General features: G+C 37.0%; 1 long non-coding RNA gene and 1 pseudogene across 2 annotated transcripts; one reads left to right on the forward strand and one right to left on the reverse strand.

The window, feature by feature from the left end:
* Positions 1 to 1,528: 1,528 nt before the first annotated feature.
* On the forward strand, positions 1,529 to 6,682 carry LOC100932253 (annotated as a pseudogene).
* A 9,165-nt stretch (positions 6,683 to 15,847) lies between these two features.
* Positions 15,848 to 17,740, reverse strand: LOC105749709. Of its 2 annotated transcripts, none has more exons than XR_002769660.2 (2): positions 17,597 to 17,740; positions 15,848 to 16,927 (listed from the first exon to the last, which is right to left on the reverse strand). It is a non-coding gene; the product is annotated as an uncharacterized LOC105749709 (long non-coding RNA). The 2 variants fall into 2 exon arrangements; XR_004231162.1 differs by lacking the exon at positions 17,597 to 17,740 and adding an exon at positions 17,322 to 17,586.
* Between the last annotated feature and the right edge of the window lie 4,894 nt (positions 17,741 to 22,634).

Raw genomic sequence — 22,634 nt, forward strand, 5'->3', positions numbered from 1 at the left:
TTAGGGAAATAGAATGCCAAAATGTCTTCCAAATCTGTGGGACATGTGAATTGATGAGGAAGTTGAGGAGAACAGTAAGTTTAAAACTTTCACTATAGGGAATAAAGATAGCAATGGGGACAGGACTTACTTTATTAGTAGAAGGAAATCCTGGGTGTAACTCTTTCTACCAAGATGGGTTGGTATCTGCAATGCAAGTTGTTATATTAGAAAATAGCCTAGAGTAATAAAGTGCCCAGAGGCACACAGCCAGTATATGTTAGAAGTGGAATTGAAAACCAGATTTTCCCGACTTGAAGGTCCATTCTCTATCCACTATGTTGACAAAAAAACAGTTGAATAGATATAAATTCAGAGTGAGGACCAGCTGATATGCTACAGCATAAATCTGCAATGAATGAAGTTAATTCAGGTTTGAAATTTCCTCCATTGAAACTCAGAATTCCAAAACTAGAAATAGAGAAAGAAGAAGTGGGAGCCACCTCAGGATGAGGAGCATCTGAAAAGGCTAGGAAGAATAGGAATGAGATACCCTGAGCTCTGGACTGGCACATTCCCTGAATTTTGGATCTTCACTCTGAAGGTCTAGACCATCACTCCTCCAATTCCTCAAACATTATTCACACTGAGCCCTGATTTATCACATACATAGGGCTATTTGTATCATGCTCTGCATTGATCATAGCACATGGAACTCCAGAGATACCATATTGTCAGAGTGGAGACTGGCAGACTGGTCAAAATATCTCCCCTCTGATCATCCTAAATTCAATCTCATTATCTCTGCCCTTCCCCTTTTCACCTTTAACTCACCTGTGATCATGGAAGGTTAGTTCTAGCTGAGGGATAACCCCAGAGTTTGAAAGTAGAAAGATAATCAGCTACAGCTTTGGGATTCACTGAGCCCAAGACTTTCTTCTTCAGTTCAGGATTTCCCTCTATAAATCAGAAATCCCTTCATCAGCCAGACTTTCCCCTTATCTATTCTAGGAATTTCATCTATTATTTATGAATTCCTTCCCCAACTTTCAATCAGGAAATATGGTCTGGAATAGCTCTTTTTACTCAAGGATACCCTAGTCCAGACCCCTGTTCCCTAACCAGGCACTTCCTCAGCACTCTATAAATAATTTTCCTCCAATTCCTGCTCTTACCCCTGTTTCTACCCCTCGGTGATCTAGAAAATTGTTCTCAAGCACAAGATATCCCTTCTTGGTACCACCCACCACTCCCAGGTAGGTGGTACTCATACGTGACTGGTAGGACACAAGGGTTTCTTTCCCAAGATGCTGAATTAAACAGATTAGTGAATAATTCTCAGCAATCCTGCCAGCCTAAATGGGACTGTAGGTTCATGGGCTCTAAGAATCACAGTGAGGGTCTGGGCTGAGACTAAGATCCCAAGGAAAGACAGGGACATATTGAGTGACTTGGGGTAGAAGTCACTGACCAGGCAAGCCATGGTATCCAGACTCCTCACCAGGAACATGCTGGGTGACAGAGGAGTCCAAGGTCCTGCAATCAAACCATGACTTTCTGTTACTCAGCTGGCCCATACAGAGCATCCTGCCAGCCTGCAATGCAGATCCAAGTGTGGCAAGACACATATTGACCAAATAAGAATAAAAAAGCAAACTTCACCCATTTCCTGGCCCCTTCTCAGCCCTGGCCTGGCCCCTTATGTGGGGGAGCAAACACATGAAACCAAGTTAACTGTGAAAAACAAACCTCAACATTGATTCCCACCCTTCTTTTACCTAAACCCCATGTGTGGGAAGTGAATTCATGTGACCAAATAACTGTGAAAAGTAAACCTCAGCCCCAGCTCCCTGGCCACAGCCCAAAGCTGACTCTCACATCTGCAGCTCACATGCCTGTGCTAACTCCAGACCACAAGCCACTTTTCTCTCTCCCAAGTTGCTCCCCCATCTTTGCTTCTGCTGGGGCTAACAGTTCTCTGGACTTCATATCTGAATGTCCTAAGTCCATTAGTCTTATTATGGAAGGAACTCAAAGTCCTTCAATTTACCACAGTTTTCATTCCTCTCTCTCTCTCTCTCTCTCTCTCTCTCTCTCTCTCTCTCTCCCCACTAGCAAATATGTGACCTACAATCAGACCTGTTCTCATCAGATCTAATTCCCTATAACAGAGATAGGAGATACCAGGTCCACAGTCACATTTGTCCTAGAACCAAAGATCAGCTTATCTGTATCACCTCCATCAACCATCTAATTATAGTAGCCAGAGTCTGCAAGGTTAAGGTCCTTAATCTGAAGAAAAATCTGACTGCTGCTATCCCTTTACTAGAGGTGATGTGGCCCTCTCTGGATTCTGAAAATGTGCTGTCAAGGTTGGTCAGCCACAATAGGGCACATTCAGGAGCCCAAAGGTACCAACCAAGGCTGCTTGTATTAAACTTGAGTTGGAGTAGATAATGAAGCTAAAAACTAAAAAGTCTCATGAACATGAGACTGAGAACTGTAAGGAAGAACTCACATAGGAGAGCCTCGGGATCCTTAGGGAAATAGAATGCCAAAATGTCTTCCAAATCTGTGGGAGATGTGAATTGATGAGGAAGTAGAGGAGAAGAATAAATTTAAAATTTCACTATAGGGAATAAAAATGGCAATGGAGACAGGACTGGGTCAGGGCTTTTCTGCTCTTACCTCTCCTAACCCTAACAAGATGGGCCAGGTTTCCCGAGGAGCAATCCAACCTATCTTTTACTATGTTAACCCATATAATTACTGTTTCTCCTGTTAACTGGATAATTCTGAGCAATGTTTTTCTCATAATTTCAAGTGTCTTAATATAGTTCTAGTGAACTTTTGGTCTTTGAGATATGTAGTAATTCATAAATGTCATCATTTTGATGTATAACTCCTATGGGTTATGTAGGAGCTAAAATAACAGAGCTATGTAACCTTTTTTGTGGAAGTACTCTGAGTGCTTGCTTTTGCCATTATTTGTATTATCTGCTTTATGCTGTCAAGGGCTTCAGGAGTCCACATCCTGCTGGAATCCAACCAAGGATCACCCTCTAGTATTTTACACAAAGGAAACATCAGAGGGTTGGGTATATATAGAGGGCCAGAACTCTGAAAAGGTGTACTTAAATCAAAGACAGCAGGGTGTTTATAGTTAGGCACCTATTCAGTGTGAGATAATAGTTCTCTAAACATATACTTGGTGTAATATGGTGATGTAATGGCAACAGTTGGCCCATGAAAAGTATGCTGTAGTGACGTAATCATACTGAAATATTTAAGGGAGAATCAGATACAGAAGAACTCTCTCAGCCACAGACACAGAGAAGACTTCAGCCTCCAGACTCCAGATTTCAGACTCCATCTTTTACCAGCCTTGTGGTGGTCTTTCTGCCTTCATCACTTCTCCACCTAAAGACCAAGGCCCATCCAGAGATCCTCCAGAAAGCTAGCTTGGACAGTACATTTTTGTAGCCAAAGGTGGAACACTGAAAGACATTTCGAGGCTCTGCACATAAGGATCTACACTTGGGGCATGATGGCAGTCAATGTTACACCCAGAGAGTCTATAGAAGTTCAGTACATGCTCAATCAGCCGGAAGCGACCTGATGGAGAAAAGAGATTGCAAAGGGGGAGAATAGAATTGTATGCAGCTGGGAATACTGAGATATCCCCTAGGGAGATGAAATCTGTCCCTGTCTGGCCTATAGATCCTTTGCCTCCAGGCACAGTAGATTTGGCCATTTCACCTCCTGAAAGCTTAAGTGTCTATCCATTCACTGATTTGGGAAACTAAGGAATGTGTAACTAACATCCCAGTCACTAATACAGATAGACAATGTGTGACTTATCAACTAGAAGAAGTAGTAGCATCAGGTTTACTGATACACATACGGGATAGACAATTTTGTGATATTTGCCCAGATTTTGACTCCCAACAACAGAATCCAGGAATATTCTACACTGTAGCTGTTACTATAGCTGACCATCATATGCTCACTATATATGTAAATGGCATACCATTGAAAGGCTTGATAGACAGGTGCAAGTCATATAGTCATTAGAGGTGCCAATTGGCCCAGCCATTAGCAAAAGATTAAGGCAGACACCTATATTTCTGGCATAGGAGGATCAATAGCAGCTGAAATTAGGGCTCCTGCTTTGAGATGGATATTTGAAGGTGAAACAGAAGTTTTTACTCATTTTGTAGTAGAAAAAATCCCCATCAATCTATGGGGAAGAGACATCTTACAACAGTTAGGATTACAAATGAGTACTTTGGCTTTTTAGGTAGGGTTGCTGTTGAAGGCCTGTCTGCACTTTCACTTGTTCCCATTCAATGGAAAACTGATACACCAGTGTGGATAGAACAGTGGCCCTTAGCAAGTGATAAAATTCAGGCCTTATTAGATAATATAGATATATTAGATATAGACAATAAAAAAAACAAGAGCAACTTGACCAAGGACACTTATAATCTTCTCTAAGTCCTTGGAATTCCCCTGCAGGTAAACTTATTTAAGATGAAGAGTTGGAAACTATGGGAACTCTTCAGCCTGGACTTCCATCTCATACTCAAATGCCTAGAGAATGACCTCTTTGGGTTATAGCCAAACTTTTCTATCTCTCTGGATAAGGAGGATATGAAAAGATTTGCCTTTTCAGTAAAGATATGAATGGACAGTTTTGTCACAGAGAAAGAAAAATAGCCCTACTATGTGTCAAATGTATGTAGCTGCTGCTCTTAATTCAGTAAGAAAAGCATTTCAAAAAGTTATGTTATTACATTAAATGGATGATCTCTTGGGGTGTGCACCTGAGGAACAAATGTTAGAAGCTTGTCTACAAAAGACCATAGAAACACTAAGGGACTACAAATTGCATATAGTTCCTGAAAAAATTCAGATACCCTCTTTTTCAATATTTAGGATATGAAGTATATCCTAAGATGCTTATAGTACAAAAGCTTTCTTTAAGAATAGAGAAGTTGAACACCTTAAATGACTTTCAGAAATTGATAGGAGATAGCCAATGGATATGTCCAGTGTTAGGCTTAACAACAACATTTTAAGGGGAAGTACTGCTTTAAACTTACCAGGCCAGCTTACAAAAGAAGCTCAAGAGGCTTTGAGAGAGGTTGAACTGGGCTTTATTCGATGTGATTGAAAGAGTCACTCAGAAACCCTTGGAAATATCAGTTATTGCTACAAAATAGGCACCCACAGCAGTCCTTCATCAAGGAGACAGTATGATAGAGTGGGTGAACCTCCCAGCACAACCAGAACAAAGCCTTACTCCTTACCCAGTGCTTGTCACTGAATTTTATTAAATTCCTTAAAAGAATAGTACAACGATCTGGGATAAAACCTGATAGAATATATACCTTTTATACCAATGCACAAATTAATGTATGCTGTGAAACCATCCCAGAGTGGCAAATTTTATTGGCCACAGCTCCAAATTTTACACATAGGACTCCATTAAAGATAACCTGGCTATTACATAATTGGCAATGGATTTTTGAAGAAAAGGTTTCTAAGGTTCCACTTAAAGGATCAACTGTCTTTATAGATGCATCCAAACAAAATATTTGTGCTGTATACTCTCATGATATAACCATAAAGAGAGTAATCAGACCTTCTTTTCAGTCCACTCAGCAGAATGAATTGTATGCAATCATGCTAGCTCTTATTTATTATCCAGGAAATGTAAATATAATATCTGATTCAGCTTATTCCATAGGTGTGATAGAAAGAATTGCCACAGCCCAAATAAAATTTGTAGCCTCTAATATATATCAGCTCTTTAAGGAACTTCAAGAGCAAGTGAGAAAGCATCCAGGTAAGATTTATATCTTGCATGTCTACTCTCATGGTGGACTTCCAGGTCCTATTTTTGATGGAAATTCAAAGGCAGATAGCCTTCTAACCAAGTTAGCCAATACTCCTTTATTTCAGGCAGCCCAAGAATCTCATTCTAAATATCATCAGGTACACGCGCATTTCGACAGCAGCTTTCTGGTGAGGGTCGTTGTCTGTGAGTCTCGTGCTGTAAACATGTACCTGGTCTCCCTCCTGCCTTGTGCCCTTAGGAATCTCCCTCCCTCCCCCTCCCCCTTTCCCTCCACTCCCGGCTGGCCCAGAAGAACTGTTGCTGTGAACTCCACTGCAGCTCTCCCAGACTCTCTGGCCAGGCTGTCTCCAGAGCCCGGGAATCAGTGATGTGATGAAATACCTGCCTTATTTCTACTGGGGCAAGCTGGTGAGGGGCTTTGGATGGGGCTCCAAGGAGCTGGGCATCCCCACATCAAACTTTCCTGAGCAAGTAGTGGATAATCATCCACATGATTTATCTCCTGGAATTTATTATGGTTGGGCCTCTGTTGGAAATGGAGATGTCCATAAAATGGTTTTAAGTATAGGATGGAACCCATATTACAAGAATACTAAAAAATCTGTGGAAACTCACATTATACATACCTTGAAAGAGGACTTCTATGGGGAAATCCTTAGTATAGTCATCACTGGCTACATCAGACCAGAAAAAAACTTTAGTTCAACTGATGCCCTTATTTCTGCAATTCAAGATGATATGGAAGAAGCTAAGAGACAATTGGATTTACTAGAACATTTCAAACTCAAAAAAGATAATTTCTTCCACATGCAAGAAAACAAAATAATGAATAACCACTGATAAAAAGTCATTTTATTATTTGTTCTTTTTCCCCCTTGTATTCCACTACTCTATATCACTGCTGCAGCCTTGTATTTGATTAGCTTAAGAAAATTTTCCCAATATTTATATAATACAATGTAGTTGCCATTTTATGCTTAAATTAATATTACATTAAACTCATCATGGCAGCAGTACCAAAAAGGTTCATTTTAAAAAATCAAGATTTTTGAGAGATATAAAACCTGTCTGCTGAAGCCAATGCATCTTTATCAAAAATCAAGAAATTAATAGTATAAAGAGCTAAATGTAAAATTTCTCTAGAGTTACCTATGGCTCCCCCTTTATTTTGTTTTTGGAGGAGCATCTTGATGTCTTTGTTTCACCTCTGTACTATTTCCTGTCCTTGAGGATTAAAAGATATGCTAGTGATATGTAAAATCTGATACTGTGCACAAAAGTGGGCAAAATGTTTAGAAGTATATGCGGGTCCATTATCTGTTTTTATTGCTTGTGGCACACCCATAATTGCAAAAGCTTATATAAGGAATTCAGTGACCACTTAGGCTGTCTCTTTTGCTACTGGTATTGCAAAAATGAATCCTGAAAAGGTGTCTTGTGTAATACCTCCCATGCTGATGGATTTATGTATACCTGCTTCAAGTATGACCCTTCAGCTCAGAGGAAACGCACTAACAATATCTGCTTTGACTCCCCATTTATTTCCCTTTGGTGTTTTCATCTCCCTTCCTGAGATGTCAGGGAGGGTGTGATCACCTTCTTTTTGGTGTCTTCACCTCCCTTCTTGAGAAATCAGGGAGGGTGTGACCACATGTGTTCTAAAACAAAAGAAAGTGGGAGATGCAGAGGGCTGGAACTCTGAAAAGATGTACTTGAATCAAGGACAGAAGGTTGCTTATATTTATGTACCTACTCAGTGTGAAACTTAGTGTTAGGTGATGTAATGGCAACAGTTGGTGCATACTCAGTGTGCTGTGGTGATGTACTCATACTGAGGCATTTAAGGGAATCTCAGACACAGGAGATTCTCTCAGACACAGAGGGAAGACTTCAGGCTCCAGACTCCAGATTCCAGACTCCATCATTGACCAGCCTCGTGGTGGCCCTCTTGCCTTCATTACTTCTCCACCTAAAAACCAAAGCCCATCCAGAGATCCTCCAGAAAGCTAACCCCGACATTACAGGTATATAAATTTGGGGCCTAAGCCATTGAGTGTCCCCAATCAATTTTTAGATCTGATTTAATGTCTGTACCTGGTCAGTCTGAAATTCAAGTGGTTTTTGATTTATACCTTCTGGCAGAAAAGTAAAACTCAAATAGCTAAAATGGGAGTGTCTTTGAATTTTTTCTGATAATATTATTAAATATAACTCTAATTGTTCTTGTACTAATTGATGTAGAGCATCTGTTTTTTCTTTGGTCAGGGCCATTGCTCCCCCCATACTGGTGTGTTGGTAATCCAAGTCATTTTTGGAGAGGTGGAATCCACAGCAGCAATGACTCCTCCTAAAAATCTGTGGTGATTTTCATCCCTAATTGGTGTAAAATATCCCTACCCCACAAGTTCATATGTAAGCCATCTATTATTAAAGGAAAAAGGGTTCCTGTCTTTCCACCTTTTTGTCAATTCAGTTGTTCAGCAGACATCAAACCTTCCTTGCTGCCTCCTACCCCTGCCACTAAGTTGCTCAAAATATAAATTCATGTTTGCTCCTGGAACAACCTGAGTAGCAGTCAATGAAATCTGTTCTAAAAATTCTGTCATCCTTGTGGAGGAGGAAGGAATTTGTGACCAAAGAAGAACTAGAGATCATTATTGATCACAAAATAGAAAATTTTGATTACGTCAAATTAAAAAGTCTTTGTATGCACGAAACTCATGCAAACAAAATTAGAAAGGAAGCAACAAACTGGGAAAACATTTTTATAGTTAAAGGTTCTGATAAAGGCCCCATTTCCAAAATATATAGAGAATCGACTCTAATGTATAAAAAATCAAGCCATTCTCCAATTGATAAATGCTCAAAGGATATGAACAGTAAATTTTTAAATGATGAAATTGCAGAGAAATGCAAATTAAGACAACTCTGAGATACCACTACACAGCTGTCAGATTGGCTAAGATGACAGGAAAAAATAATGATGAATGTTGGAGGGGATGCGGGAAAAGTGGAACACTGATGCATTGTTGGTAGAGTTGTGAATGAATCCAACCACTCTGGAGAGCAATCTGGAATTATGCCCAAAAAGTTAGCAAACTGTGTATACCCTTTGATCCAGCAGTGCTACCACTGGGCTTATATCCCAAAGAAATACTAAAGAAGGGAAAGGGACCTGTATGTGCCAAAATGTTTGTGGCAGCCCTGATTGTAGTGGTTAGAAATTGGAAAATGAATGGATGCCCATCAATTGGATAATGATTGGGTAAATTGTAGTATATGAATGTTATGGAATATTATTGTTCTGTAAGAAATGACCAGCAGGATGAATACAGAGAGGCTTGGAGAGACTTACATGAACTGATGCTAAGTGAAATGAGCAGAACCAGGAGATCATTGTATACTTCAACAATGATACTGTATGAGGATGTATTCTGATGGAAGTGGATTTCTTCAACAAAGAGAAGATTTAATTCAGTTCCAATTGATCAATGATGAACAGAAGCAGCTACACCCAAAGAAAGAACACTGGGAAATGAATGTGAACTGTTTCCATTTTTGTTTTTCTTCCCAGGTTATTTTTACCTTCTGAATCTAATTCTACCCTGGATGGAAGATACACGAAATGGGGGCTAACATGGGTGAGGTAGTCAGAGAAAGTTAAAGTTCATCTCTCTGGGCACTGCTAAGACTATATCGATCTCTACAAGAGTGCTTTCTTTTGCTTTCACTTGAAGGGTTATTTTGGGGAGATGGAGTATTTTGAGGGGACGTGGGAGAGAGTTGAACTGTGGGACAGAAACAGAGAGAGATCCCATAGAACTATACAATAAAGTTAATATAGATGGGTTTTCTTTTGGGGGAAAAATGCTGATTTCTTTCCAAATTCTTTATGTGAAGTCAAATTTAAGAGAATTTAAGTAAAGTAAAAACTGTCTATAACTGTTTCTGGGTTGATTAATTAGGATTCAAATAACTTAGTGTACAACTCAGAACTCACAAAGGATTGGTATCTTGTCTTCTGCCCACACCACGTATGGTTTACATAGATCAGCAACCCCCTAAGCTCAGTTCTAATATGGGTTAATATTTCCCTTCAAGGCTAAGAAAGATAAATGTCCCATTGCCCACCTCTTATATGGGGCAATAACCTCATATTGACTAACCATCTAATCTTTCTTCAGTTGTAAAGTGTAAAGATTGGACTAGATGACCTCTAAAATCTTTTAGCTGTAAATCTAAAATCCTGTGATCTTTTCAATTATCTTCTGAGATTCACAAATCATCAGTTCTCTCTCATTCCCTAAATCCCTTGTTTGTTAAATCTTATAGATTCTGCTTTCCCAGTATCTCTCTAATCCATCACCTTCTTTTCAGTCACTACCCTGATTCAGGTCCTTATCACTTCTTGCCTTAATTGTTGCAATAGCCTCCTAATTGGATCCCTGGCCTTCAATCTCTTCACTCTATAATTGATTCTCCCCACAACTACCAGAGTAATCTTCCTGAATCACAGATCTGACCATGTCACTTCCCTGATTAAATACCTCCTTTAAGAGTAGGAAAAATTTAAAACACTTAAAGCCTTCCATCCTTTATATACACTTACATACACTTTTAGTTTATTTTATGCTCTGCTTTCTTTCATAAACTTTGCAGTGCAATCATGGTAGGAGTAATATTGCTCTGTCACATAGGCTAAAATAACTTCTTCTAAGGACTGATTCCATGGAAAAACTACACTATTTTTTTCCTTAAAAGACACAAAGGAATCCTCAACACTTAACTGTCAAGGGACAAAGATTCTCATTGTTGACATAGTTTCATGGTAACCTAATTACAAGATAGTGCACAGGAAAGTTGAAGTTTTTCTCCCTTAGAGTTGACCTATAAAGCTAACCTAGAAGCAGGGAAGCTACACTTAAGTGAATCAATGTTGTATTCTTGCTGAGAAAACTCCATGCCATGACTAAATAAACCTTTTTCTGACTATTAGATGATCCATAAAGGTTTCATGTTGTTATAATTCCAAACCAAAATGAGCCCAAATTAGGCCAGCCTGCAAAACAAGACAGGAATATTAGCTTCCTCTTGAACTTCATACTTTTTTCTTTTGAAACACACTTTTATATTTTATCTGCATTATATTTTCTCCATCACTTTCTTTTTTTTCAATAGTTTTTTTCAATTAAAGCCTTTTATTTTCAAAACATAGGCATAGAGTTTTCAACATTCACCTTCGCAAAACCTTATGTTTCAAATTTTTTTCCTCCCTTTCCCTAGATGGCAAGTAACCCAATATATGTTAAACATGTGCAATTCTATACATATTTCCACAATTATCATGCTGCACAAGAAAAATCAGATCAAAAAGAAGGAAAATGAGAAAGAAAACAAAATGCCAGCAAACAAAAAAAAAAAAGATAAAAATACTATATTGTGATCGACACTCAGTCTCCACAGTCCTCTCTCTGGGTGCAGATGTCTCTCTTTATCAGAAGATCAGTGGAACTGGCCTGAATCACCTCCCTTTTGAAAAGCACTACCTCAGTCAGAATTGATCATTGAATAATCTTGCTATTGCTGCTTACAATGTTCTCTTGGTTCTACTCACTTCACTTAGCATCAGTTCATGTAAGCCTCTCCAGGCCTTTCTGAAATCATCTCGCTGATCATTTCTTATATAACAATAATATTCTATAACATTCATACACCATAACTTATTCAGCCATTCTCCAACTAATGGGGACCCACTCAACTTCCAGTTTCTTGTCTACTAGTAGTAGTGTAGTCTACTACACTACAAAAGGGCTGCTACAAATATTTTTGTACATGTGGGTCCTTTCCCCTTTTTTATGATCTCTTTGGGATACAAGTCCAGTAGAGACACTGCAGAATCAAAGGGTATATACCCTTTGAAAGCCCTTTGGGCATAGTTCCAAATTGCTCTCCAAAATGGTTGGATCAGTTGACTTCATACTTCATCTCTTGCTTCCACACATTTATACAAGCCATTGTATATTACTGAAATGTATTTTTGCATCATTTCCACATTTATAAATCTTTATCTTCCTTCCATCACTTCAGCTTTCCCACAGCTATTAATGTCCTTTATCTCCTCAATTTTCCTCATTTTATATCATAGCATTTGCTATCATACCCTCCCAATGTACAGTAGGAAAACCAGTTTCTCTCTGCATCTCTACATGGGTATGCAAGAAAAAAGAAAGAAGGCTGAAAGGGAAAAGTTCAAGATTATCATCAAAGGAATTACAAAAAATCAAAATCATATGAATATAGGGATTTTAAAAGGACAAAACAGCACTTTTCCCTGGAAAGGTTTCTCTTCTAGCTGACTCTCAATGAGTAGTCACACTTATTCTCTGACTTGCAATGATACTTGAAAAGAATAGTGAAACTGATCATGGATGGATCTTGCAATTGGTCAGGAGTTTGAGATTCTCATGGATGCAACTTTCTAGTAGCAACAGATAGTGGATGGGGAGTTATACTATACTTGCTACCTTTCAATTATAAAACCAAGGTCCTTGGAAGATAAAATAAAGGAAATTAGAACTGGTAAGAACAACAACTCCAGAGTTTTAAAATCTACATATATTTTTTACTTTCAATTTCACTTTAGTACATACGATTTAAGAAAAATGTCAAATTCATTTTAGGAGTCATGCTAAGGAAGAGTGAAATATCAGGGGAAAGGTATAAGTTAGGTAATAAGGCAAGTGAGCTATGAACTCATTCTCTTCTAAGTTACTGAGATCTCTTTTTATTTCTTTATTTTAATAATTTTTTTATTGACAGAACCCATGTCAGGGTAATTTTTTACAACATTATCCCTTCCACTCACTTTGTTCCAATTTTTCCCCTCCCTCCCTCCACCCCCTCCCCCAGATGACAAGCAGTCCTATACATGTTAAATAGGTTACAGTATATCCTAGATACAATATATGTGTGCAGAACCAAACAGTTCTCTTGTTGCACAGAGAGAATTGGCTTCAGAAGGTATAAATAACCCAGGAAGAAAAACAAAAATGCAAGTAGTTTACATTCATATCCCAGTGTTCTTTCTTTGGGTGTAGCTGCTTCTGTCCATCCTTGATCAATTGAAACTGAGTCTGATCTCTTTGTCAAAGAAATCCACTTCCATCAGAATACATATTCATATAGTATCATTGTTGAGGTATATAATGATCTCCTGGTTCTGCTCATTTCACTTAGCATCAGTTCATATAAGTCTCACCAATCCTCGCTGTATTCATCCTGCTGGTCATTTCTTACAGAACAATAATATTCCATAACATTCATATACCACAATTAACTCAACCATTCTCCAATTGATGGGCATCCATTTCCAGCTTCTAGCCTACAAACAGAGCTGCCACAAACATTTTGGCACATACAGGTCCCTTTCCCTTCTTTAGTACTGAGATATCTTTTTAATATGATATGTTATTAGCTATTTTTATTTTTATAACAATAGCCTTTTTAAAATATATACAAAGATAGTTTTTAACATTCACCTTTGCAACACCTTATGTTCCAAATTTTTTTCCCTTTCTCGCTACCTTCCCCCTCCTCTACACAGCAAGCAATCCAATGTAGATTAAACATGTACAATTCTGCCAAACATATTTCCACATTTATTATGTTGCACAAGAAAAATGAGATAAAAAGTAGGATGGGGAATGAGAAAGAAGAAAGCCAGCGAGCAAACAACAACAACAATGAAAAAGAAAATGCTATATTGTGATCCACATTCAGTCCCCATAGTCCACTCTCTGGATACAGATGGCTCTCTCCATTACAAATCTATTCGAATTCACCTGAATCACCTCATTGCTGAAAAGAGCCAAGTCCATCACTCCATCACATAGTTTTCTTGTTACTGTATACAATGTTCTCTTGGTTCTACTCACTTCACTCACCATCAGTTTATGTAAATCTCTCCAGGTCTTTCCAAAATTAGCTTCCTGATTGCTTCTTATAAAACAATATTCCATTACATTCATATACCATAACTTATTCAGTTATTCCCCAACTTATGGGCATCCATTCTGAATGTGGATCACAACATACTATTTTCACCTTTTTTTAGTCTGTTTTCTTTCCCATTTTTTCCCCTTTTCATCTGATTTTTCTTATGCAACATGTTAATTGTAGAAATATGTATAGAAGAATTGCACGTTTAACATATATTACTTGCTGTGTAGGAAAGGGGGTAGGAGGAAGGAAGGGAGAAAAACTGTGGAATACATGATTTTGCAAGGGGAAATATTGAAAGCTATTCACTTATTTTGAAAATAAAGAGCAAACAAAAAAGCAATCTGGTACTAGATAAGAAATAAGATCAATGGAATAGATTAGGTATACAATATATAGAAACATATGACCACTATAACTTCGTTTTTGATAAAGTCAAAGATGCCAGCTATTGAGGCAAAAACTCACTATTCAACAACAAAACACTGCTGAAAGAACAGAGAGCAATCCAGCAGAAAAATATATAAAATGGATATTGTATTTCTTACTTAATGAATGGGAAGAGAGTGGAGAGAGGGAAGAAATGTAACTGAAAACAAAAATTAAAAATAAAAATAATACTTTAAAATTATGTTTTATTTGTTTCAATCAGCAAAAAAAATGGCTTTTTCACTCTCTCTTCTCCAGCTAAAAACAAAAGAAAAAGAAAACCCAGTACAAATATATAGTCAATCAAAACAAGTGTTCACATTGGTCATGTCCAAAAAAAATTTGTCTCATTCTGTACTCTGAGTCCTTCAACTCTTTATCAGGAAAGGGTAGAATATTTCTTCATTAGTTCTCTGGAATCATGGTTAGCCATTATGCTAAGAGTTCATAATTCTTTCAAAACTGTTTGTCTTTAGTATATTTTAATTGTATAACTTGTTTATACAAGTCTTCCCAGATTTCAACCTCTCCATCATTCCTTCCAGCACAATATATCTTATTACATTCATATACTGTAGCCATTCTTCATTTTATGCTCAACCCTTTAGATTCCTACTTTTTGATGTATCAAAAAGATCTACAAAAATGTTTGTGCTTCCTTAATTTGAGTTTGTTTTGCTTAGTATTAATCCCTCCTTTCATCTACCTTTCTTTTAATTCCTCATTCTCTCTTTTCCTTTCTCCTTCCTAATTTCTTTTTCAGTGAAATATATTTCTGTACACATCTATTTGCATATATTCTTCCTTCTTTTACTAGTTCAGATGAGAGAGGAGAGGGAGGTTTAAGTGTCATATTCTCCCTACTCCCTCTGTTTGTACAGATGTCAATTTATAAATACAATTTTAAAATATAACCTTATTTTCCCTAATCTTCTGTTCTCTCCCCCATAGTATATTCTCTTCCTCCCATACATCCAATGTTCTTTTAAAACCATCAACACATAACAAAAACATTTCCAGGCCTTCTCAATTAAATTCCCTCCATAACTTTTTATGTTAATTGAGTTCAGAGGGGAACATGTATCAGTTCTTCCCACATTACAATATAAGCAATTTAATACTTATTTAGCACTCTATTATTATTCACTCATGTTTACCTTGTTATGTATTCTTTTGATATTCTATGTTTGAAATTCAAGGTTACAGAATTCTGATAATCAGGAATTCTTGGAAATCATCTATGTCATTATTAGTCTTTTTTTCCCCCTGCAACATTTTACTAAATTTTAGTAAGTTCTTTTTATTTATAAGCCACTATATTATTTGCCTTGTGTAATATTATATTCCAAGTTCTCTACTCCATAGTAGCAGTTATTAAATCACATATGAATCTGTTTATGTGACTCCTTGGAACTTGAATTCTTTCTAGATACTTGCAATATTTTGAATTGGAAACTGAATTATGGCAATTATATTCTCAGAAATTGTTATGGGGAGGGGGAGAGGTGTTAGAGATTCTGTCAATAAGTGAATAGTGGTTCTATTTATCCTCTGCCCTCAGGTTCTAAGAAATTTGAACTGTTTTCTTTTAAGATTTCTTGGGTCTAAGCTCATTTTGGGTCATGGAATTCAGATAGTCCAATGACTCATTTCTTCTCAATCTGTTTTTATATCAGTCATTTTTACATTTTTTTACATTCATAAGATATCTTATATTTTCTTGTTTTCTTGTTTTTCAATTTTTAAAAATATTTCTTATTTTTTTATGAAATCATTGGGTCCTATTTGTCCCATTGTAATATTCAGTGATTTTGTTGCTTGTTCCTTTTACCTCTTATGCCAAACTGTTAATTCCCTTTCCAATCCTTTCTTCCATAGCTCTCATTTCTTTTCCAATTTTTCCCTCTAGCATTCTCAGCTCATTTAAAATTCTTAAAGTGCTATGTAAATACTTCATTGTTAGTTTTAAGTTGGCTAATGACTAATAACTCCTCAGGGAGAAGAATAGAAAGGTATTCAAGGTACAGCATGAAACCACTTTGGAACAGGGATTTTCTTTGAAGACTCAAAAGAAATATTTGACACAAAAAGCTCACACAAACACATACTGAAAAGACTTAAGTAATCAATGACTTATAATTCCATTTATGCTTTCCTTGGAAGTTAAAAGTTTAAATATCAGAACATGAAGCATTTCAAAGGACTACTAACTAGGCATATCACCTCAAGGAATCTCCTTCAAGATAGATGACCTATCTGACAAGCCAGGCTTAGTCTCTCATCCTCTTCTCCTCAGTAGTCTTCTATGATTCAAAAACTTCTTCTGCAGACTCTGACCAATCGACCCGGAATCTCCAATATCTCAAATTTGTGGACTTGGCTTCAAGATTTTGACATAATCCATCTCAGGATCACTGTTCAGTATCACCTGTGATCAGGAAAAAAAAAACAAAAACAAAAATAAAAAAAAAACAGCCAATAATAGCCATAAAGCAGAAGAGGTAGTCAAAGGTGCTGAATGAAACTCATCTTGAATCCGCCTGTTCTCATTGTCAGCCTTCTCCTTCAATCCAGGGATAGACTTGAGTAGTACTGACAGAATCTTCGGATTGTAGACAGGAAGAGGGAATTGAAGATGGGTGACTCCTTTCTAAAGATCTATTGAGGCAAGAGTACTTCTGCTGAATAACTAATAAAGGATGGCTTTGTCACACCTAAAATATCCAAGACCCTTCAGTTCTGAATCACACATGAGAGACTTTAGTATCTTCAAAGTGTCCATGTGAGCACATGTAACAGATTAGAAACAGGCAGGGCAGCTGTAGCCAACCCTGCTATAACTATATCTGTTAAGGACATCACTATCCTTCCAGTTATCTAAGTTTACAACCTTAGAGTCACCTTCAATTTTTTATTCTACTTCACTTTGTGAGTGGATCAAACAATCAGCTACCAAGTCTTGACAGTTCTAACTCTGTTACATCTCTAGCATCCATCTATTCCCTCTATTCATATGGCCTTGGCTCTAGTTCAATCCATAATCACCTCTTACCTGGACTATTGCAATGGCCTCCTAAGTGATCTCCCTGCCTCAAGTCTCTAGCTTCTTCAGTGCATTCTCCACACAGCTGCCAAACTGATTTTTTGTAATGTAGATCTCATCACGTCACTCTTCTTCTCAATAAACTTCTGTGGCTCCTTATTATGTGTACATAAAACTACTCTGTTTAGTGTTTAAAATCATCATAATCTGACTCCAATCTTCCTTTCTAGCCCCTAATATGCAAACCCCCTTCATCACACACTCTGTAGTTCAGCCAAACTAACCTTTGAATTATTCTTTACACAAAACATTCTGTCTCATCTTCACTCATTTGTATACAATCTCTTTCATGTCTTCCATGGAGTGTATTCCCCATTAGATTATGATCTTCTTGAAAGAACATGTTGGTTTGGGGTTTCCTTTTTCTCACCCATGCTTAGGACAATGCCTGGCACTAGAGCAGGAAGTTAACAATTGATTAACTTGTTAAGTAGATACAGCAAGTTTTGAGTGCCACATGGTGGCTTTCACAGATATAACAGCCCATGTAACCATTCAAGACACCAAAAACATCAACTACATTCCTCCAGGAGAGGGCCTATCCTATTTGGGGCCCTTTAAAATTTTTGTGTACATATTGTGTCTCACTCTCCCACAATCTTGTGGGATAGGCCCATTTTCATTCCCATTTTTTACAGATGATAAAATTGAGTCTGAAAGATTATGCGCATTTCCCAAATTCATACTACTAGTAACTGTCTGAAGCAAGATTCAAATTCAGCTCTTCCTAACTCCAAGTCCAATACTCTATTCTCTATATCACGAAACTATCTTAATAGCTAGTAAATTAGTAAGTTCCACTGAATCTGACAAAGTATTTGATAAAAAATTTTTCAAACTATTTATTAAAAAATAGAGGTGTGTTAGATAATATAAAATCCAATAGGATCTTGATAAATTAGATAGTTGTACTAAGTCTAAGGTGATGAAATTCAATAGTGGCATATATAAACTTTGTAGTTTTAAAAAATGCAAAATGAGTAAAGCATGGTTAGATGGAAGTTTGTCTGAAAAAATTTTTTGAAGTTTTAGTGGAATGTAACCAAAATATGAATCATGTTATAATGTCTTCTAATATAATCATGGGTCTCTTTAGAAGAAACATTGCTTCCACAAATAAGGAAGCAGCACTGTACCTTAAGGGCAGCTAGGAAGAATAGTGGATAGAGTTCCAGTCCTTGAGACAAGATGATCTGACTTCAAATCAGCTCTCAGACACTTTCTGTGTAACTATGGACAACTGACTTAACCTTGCCTCAGTTCTTTATCTATAAAATGAATTGGATCCAGTATCATGGTCAAGAAAACGCAAAATAGGCACAAAGATATGGACATGACTAATCAATAAAACAATACTTCCACATTAATGAGACCATTTCTGGAGTGTTGTGTTGGGTTCTGGGAACAAAAGAAAGATATCTATAAAGTGGAGATCATGTAGAGGAAGGCAACAAGGACAGTGAAAAGTCCACATCATATAAGAAGCAGCTGACATTTGACTTGAAGAAGAGAACCTAGTGGGAATATATATATATATGATCACTGTCTCCAAGCACCTGATGTACTATCTATGTGGAAGCAGAATCAGATCTGGCTTTTTTTTGGTCCCAGAATGAAGAACAATAGGGTTATAGTTACAAAAGAAATAAATTGAAACTAATTTGACTTTTGTATAGGTTCCATGAACTGCTGAGAAGAAAGTGTACTCCTTTCTGTCTCCATTCAGTTTTCTCCAAAGATCTATCATACCTAACTTTTCTAATATTCTTTTTACCTCTTTAACTTCTTTCTTATTTGTTTGATGATTTGATTTATCTAATTCTGAGAGTGCAAGGTTGAGATTTCCCACTGTTATAGTTTTGTTGTTTATTTCTTCTTGCAAGAGGCAGATGAAATTCTGTTTTATGCTGATAGAAACAATCCAGAGCATTTTAATGATGCTCAGAAGGTTATTTGTGGCCCAAAAACCTATGGTGCAACTAAACTACTCATTGCTGATGGTGCCATGTTAGAATTCTTACAAGGTGCTAAGTCAGTTATTTAATTTACCACGGTACTTAACAGTTCTCTAGCTCACTAATGTATTTAGTACTCATTGGAGTTCTACAAGATTCAGTCAGAGAGGAGTCCAGGAGATTCACAAGTCAGAGAGGTGTGGAGAAGATTCACAAGTCAGAGAGGTGTGGAGAAGATTCACAAGTCAGAAGCCCACAATTCCCCTCTCAGAGGAGGAGTCAACCTTTGAGTTCATACCTCTAAAAAAGCATATAAAAAAACAAGCCCACTTGGAGCACTCTGGGAGATTGAGAAGCCAGGATTTAGAGAGAAAGGGAGAGGCTGAAGCTGGCAGAAGCAAAAGACTAGTAGCAAGAGCTCGTGGAACCAAGGAGAGAGATAGGCCTCTAAGAAAGCTAACCAGGCTATTTTGGAAGAGACAATAAAGGATCTGAACTTTTAACCTGGCTGCATTTGAGGTGATTATTAAACAGAACTGAAACTAAGATTGCCTCCAGAAGCCTCCCTGAGAAATCTGCTCCCAGAGAAGATTATAATTTAGAGAAGAGAGCATTATAGTGCCACACTGATTAGTGATAAGTACATGAACCTAGAATGGTAGGTGAACACTTATTTTCATAGTATTCTCAATAAACCATCATCAATCAATGCTGATGCTGCTAGTCGTTTACCTCATGTTGAAATCAATTACTCCAACTGAATAAGAGGTTTTGAATGCCATTAGGCTTCTTTTATGTGGTGAAACATCAGATACTGAGTCTATTCTAGCTAAAACTTACAAGATAGAGGGACCATTACTCATACAAAATCTTACTGAAATTTTCTAGATTATGTGACAAGAGGAAATTATGCTCCAGGAGTTCAAGGATGCCTCCACTGCCCATGTAAAGGGAATAGATTTTCCAGTAACAGGCATGGGGTGGGGTCTCTCTCTTAGTTATTGCTGGCAAGATTCCTGCCAGTCTTCCCTAATAGGTTGCCCCTACACGTAGAAAAAGGTCATCTAACTGAGAGCTAATGTGGCTTCAGAAGGGGCCAAGGAACAGTCAATGTGGTGTTTACTGCCTGACAACTCCAGGAAAAATTCCAGAAGCAGAACAGAGGTCTGTATACAATATTTGTAGATCTGACCGAGGCCTTTTATACTGCCAATCATGAGGGTTTATGGAAAATTATGTCAAAATTGGGTTGGTTAGAGAAGTTTATCACTATAGTACTTCAATTTCATGATGGAATATTTGCCCAGGTTCTAGACAATGGACAATGCTCTCAAGTGAAGGAATGTTGGTGCATGATTTTTTGTTTGCAGAAGATTGTGCACTCAAGACAATCTCCAAAGCAGAGAGACAACAAAGTATGGATCAATTCTCTGCTGCTTGTGCTAATTTTGGCCTAACAATTAACAACCAAGAAAACGCAGGTCCTCTATCAGCCAATATCATCCTAACCACATGTGGCACCATCAGTTACAGTAAATGGTGAAGTTTTGAATTCTGTGGATAAGTTCTTTTACCTTTTCAGTATACTTTCCAGCTATGTCCATATTGATAATGATATTGACACACATATTGCCAGAGCTATCTCAGTATTTGACTCCAAAGGAAAGTATGGGAGAAGAGAGGTATTAAACTGACATCAAACTAAAGGTTTACAGAACTGTTGTGCTGACTTCATTGTTGTGTGCCTGTGAAACCTGGACAGTATACCAGTATCATGCCAGGTAACTGAATTGCTTTCATATGAATTGTCTTAGGAAAATTCTTCAAATGTCAGAAACTAAGATCCTTTCTCAAACTAAATTGTTAAGCATTCTCACTCTACTACAGAAAGCACAACTTCATTTGACTGGCCACATTGTTTGAATGCCATATGGATGCCAAAAAAAATTATTTTATAGAGGATTCTCATAGGACAAGCTCTCACAAGGTAGTCACAAAAAGCAACACAAGGACACTCTGAAGATCTCTCTTAATAACTTTAGAATCAATTTGAGGACATGGAAGTCTCTGGCATAGCACTGCTCAAATGGCATGTTCTCATCAGAGAAGATGCTATGTTCTATGGGCAGAGAAGAATTGAATTAGCCTAAAAGAAACATAAGATGTGCAAAATTAGAGAAGATCTAAAAGTATGTAAAGTCCACTAAAGTTATAAATAAATAGAAGGAATGAGAGACAGGATAATGGAGAGACTTTGAAAAAGTTGTATAAGTTAAGATTTAGTACTGTGAGGGAGAGAATAAGGAGGACCTCTTACAGGGGTGGGTAGAATAAAAAATAGGAGAATAAGGGAAGGAAAAGGTAAAAAGGTTAAGGTAAAAAAGTGAGATTGAGGACAATATTGAATAAAAATAGAGTGGAGGGAAATTCCCAAATCTCAAGTATAACTGAATATGAATGGCATTAACTCAAACATAAAATGGAAAAAACTAGAAGAATGGGTTAAAAATCATAATCTAACAATATATTGTTTATAAAAAATGCATTGAAGAATGAGAGATACAAGGTTAAAATGGAAGGGTAAAGAACTTATTATGCTTCAATTGAAGCAAAAAAGACAGGGATAGCAATTATTAACTCAAACAAAATTACTAAAACAGATTTGATTAAAAAAAGAAATAGGATATCTACCCTTTGATAAAAGTTACTGTAGAACAAATACTATTACATCTAAATTTTTAAAAGAAAAGTTAAATTAATTACATGGAGATAGATAGCAGTACTAAATTAGTGGAGGGGTAAAATCTTGGCCTTTTAGAATTAGATAAATATAATAACAACCGAAAACAATCAAGCAATTGATCAAAAATTTAGGCCAGCTGGATATGATATATATCTGGAGGGAAATTAATTGTAAATAGAAAGAAATGCACCTTTTTTCTTAATGGTTCATATATCTTTTAAAAATTGGCATATATTAGGATATAATTTTTTAATAGTTAAGCATAAATATTAAAAGAATCCTTTTCAGATCACAATGGAGATTAAACAATTTAATCTTAAAGAATGTAGGAATTAAAGGAACAAATCATAGGAACCAAATGTCTCAGAAAGAGAAATTGAACAAGTAATAGGTGAGCTTCCAATGAAAAAAGTACCAAGATCAAATGGATTTATAAGTGTATTCTATCAAACATTTAGAGGTCAACTAATGTAAGGGTCCATTAGAGAGTTCAGGCAAGTGCAATTGGGATGTAAGTTCCCCATATGTGATTGGAGTTGAGTACATAGGGACTTCCTTCATGGG

This window comes from Sarcophilus harrisii, chromosome 1, assembly GCF_902635505.1.
Source record: "Sarcophilus harrisii chromosome 1, mSarHar1.11, whole genome shotgun sequence".
Taxonomy (NCBI): domain Eukaryota; kingdom Metazoa; phylum Chordata; class Mammalia; order Dasyuromorphia; family Dasyuridae; genus Sarcophilus; species Sarcophilus harrisii.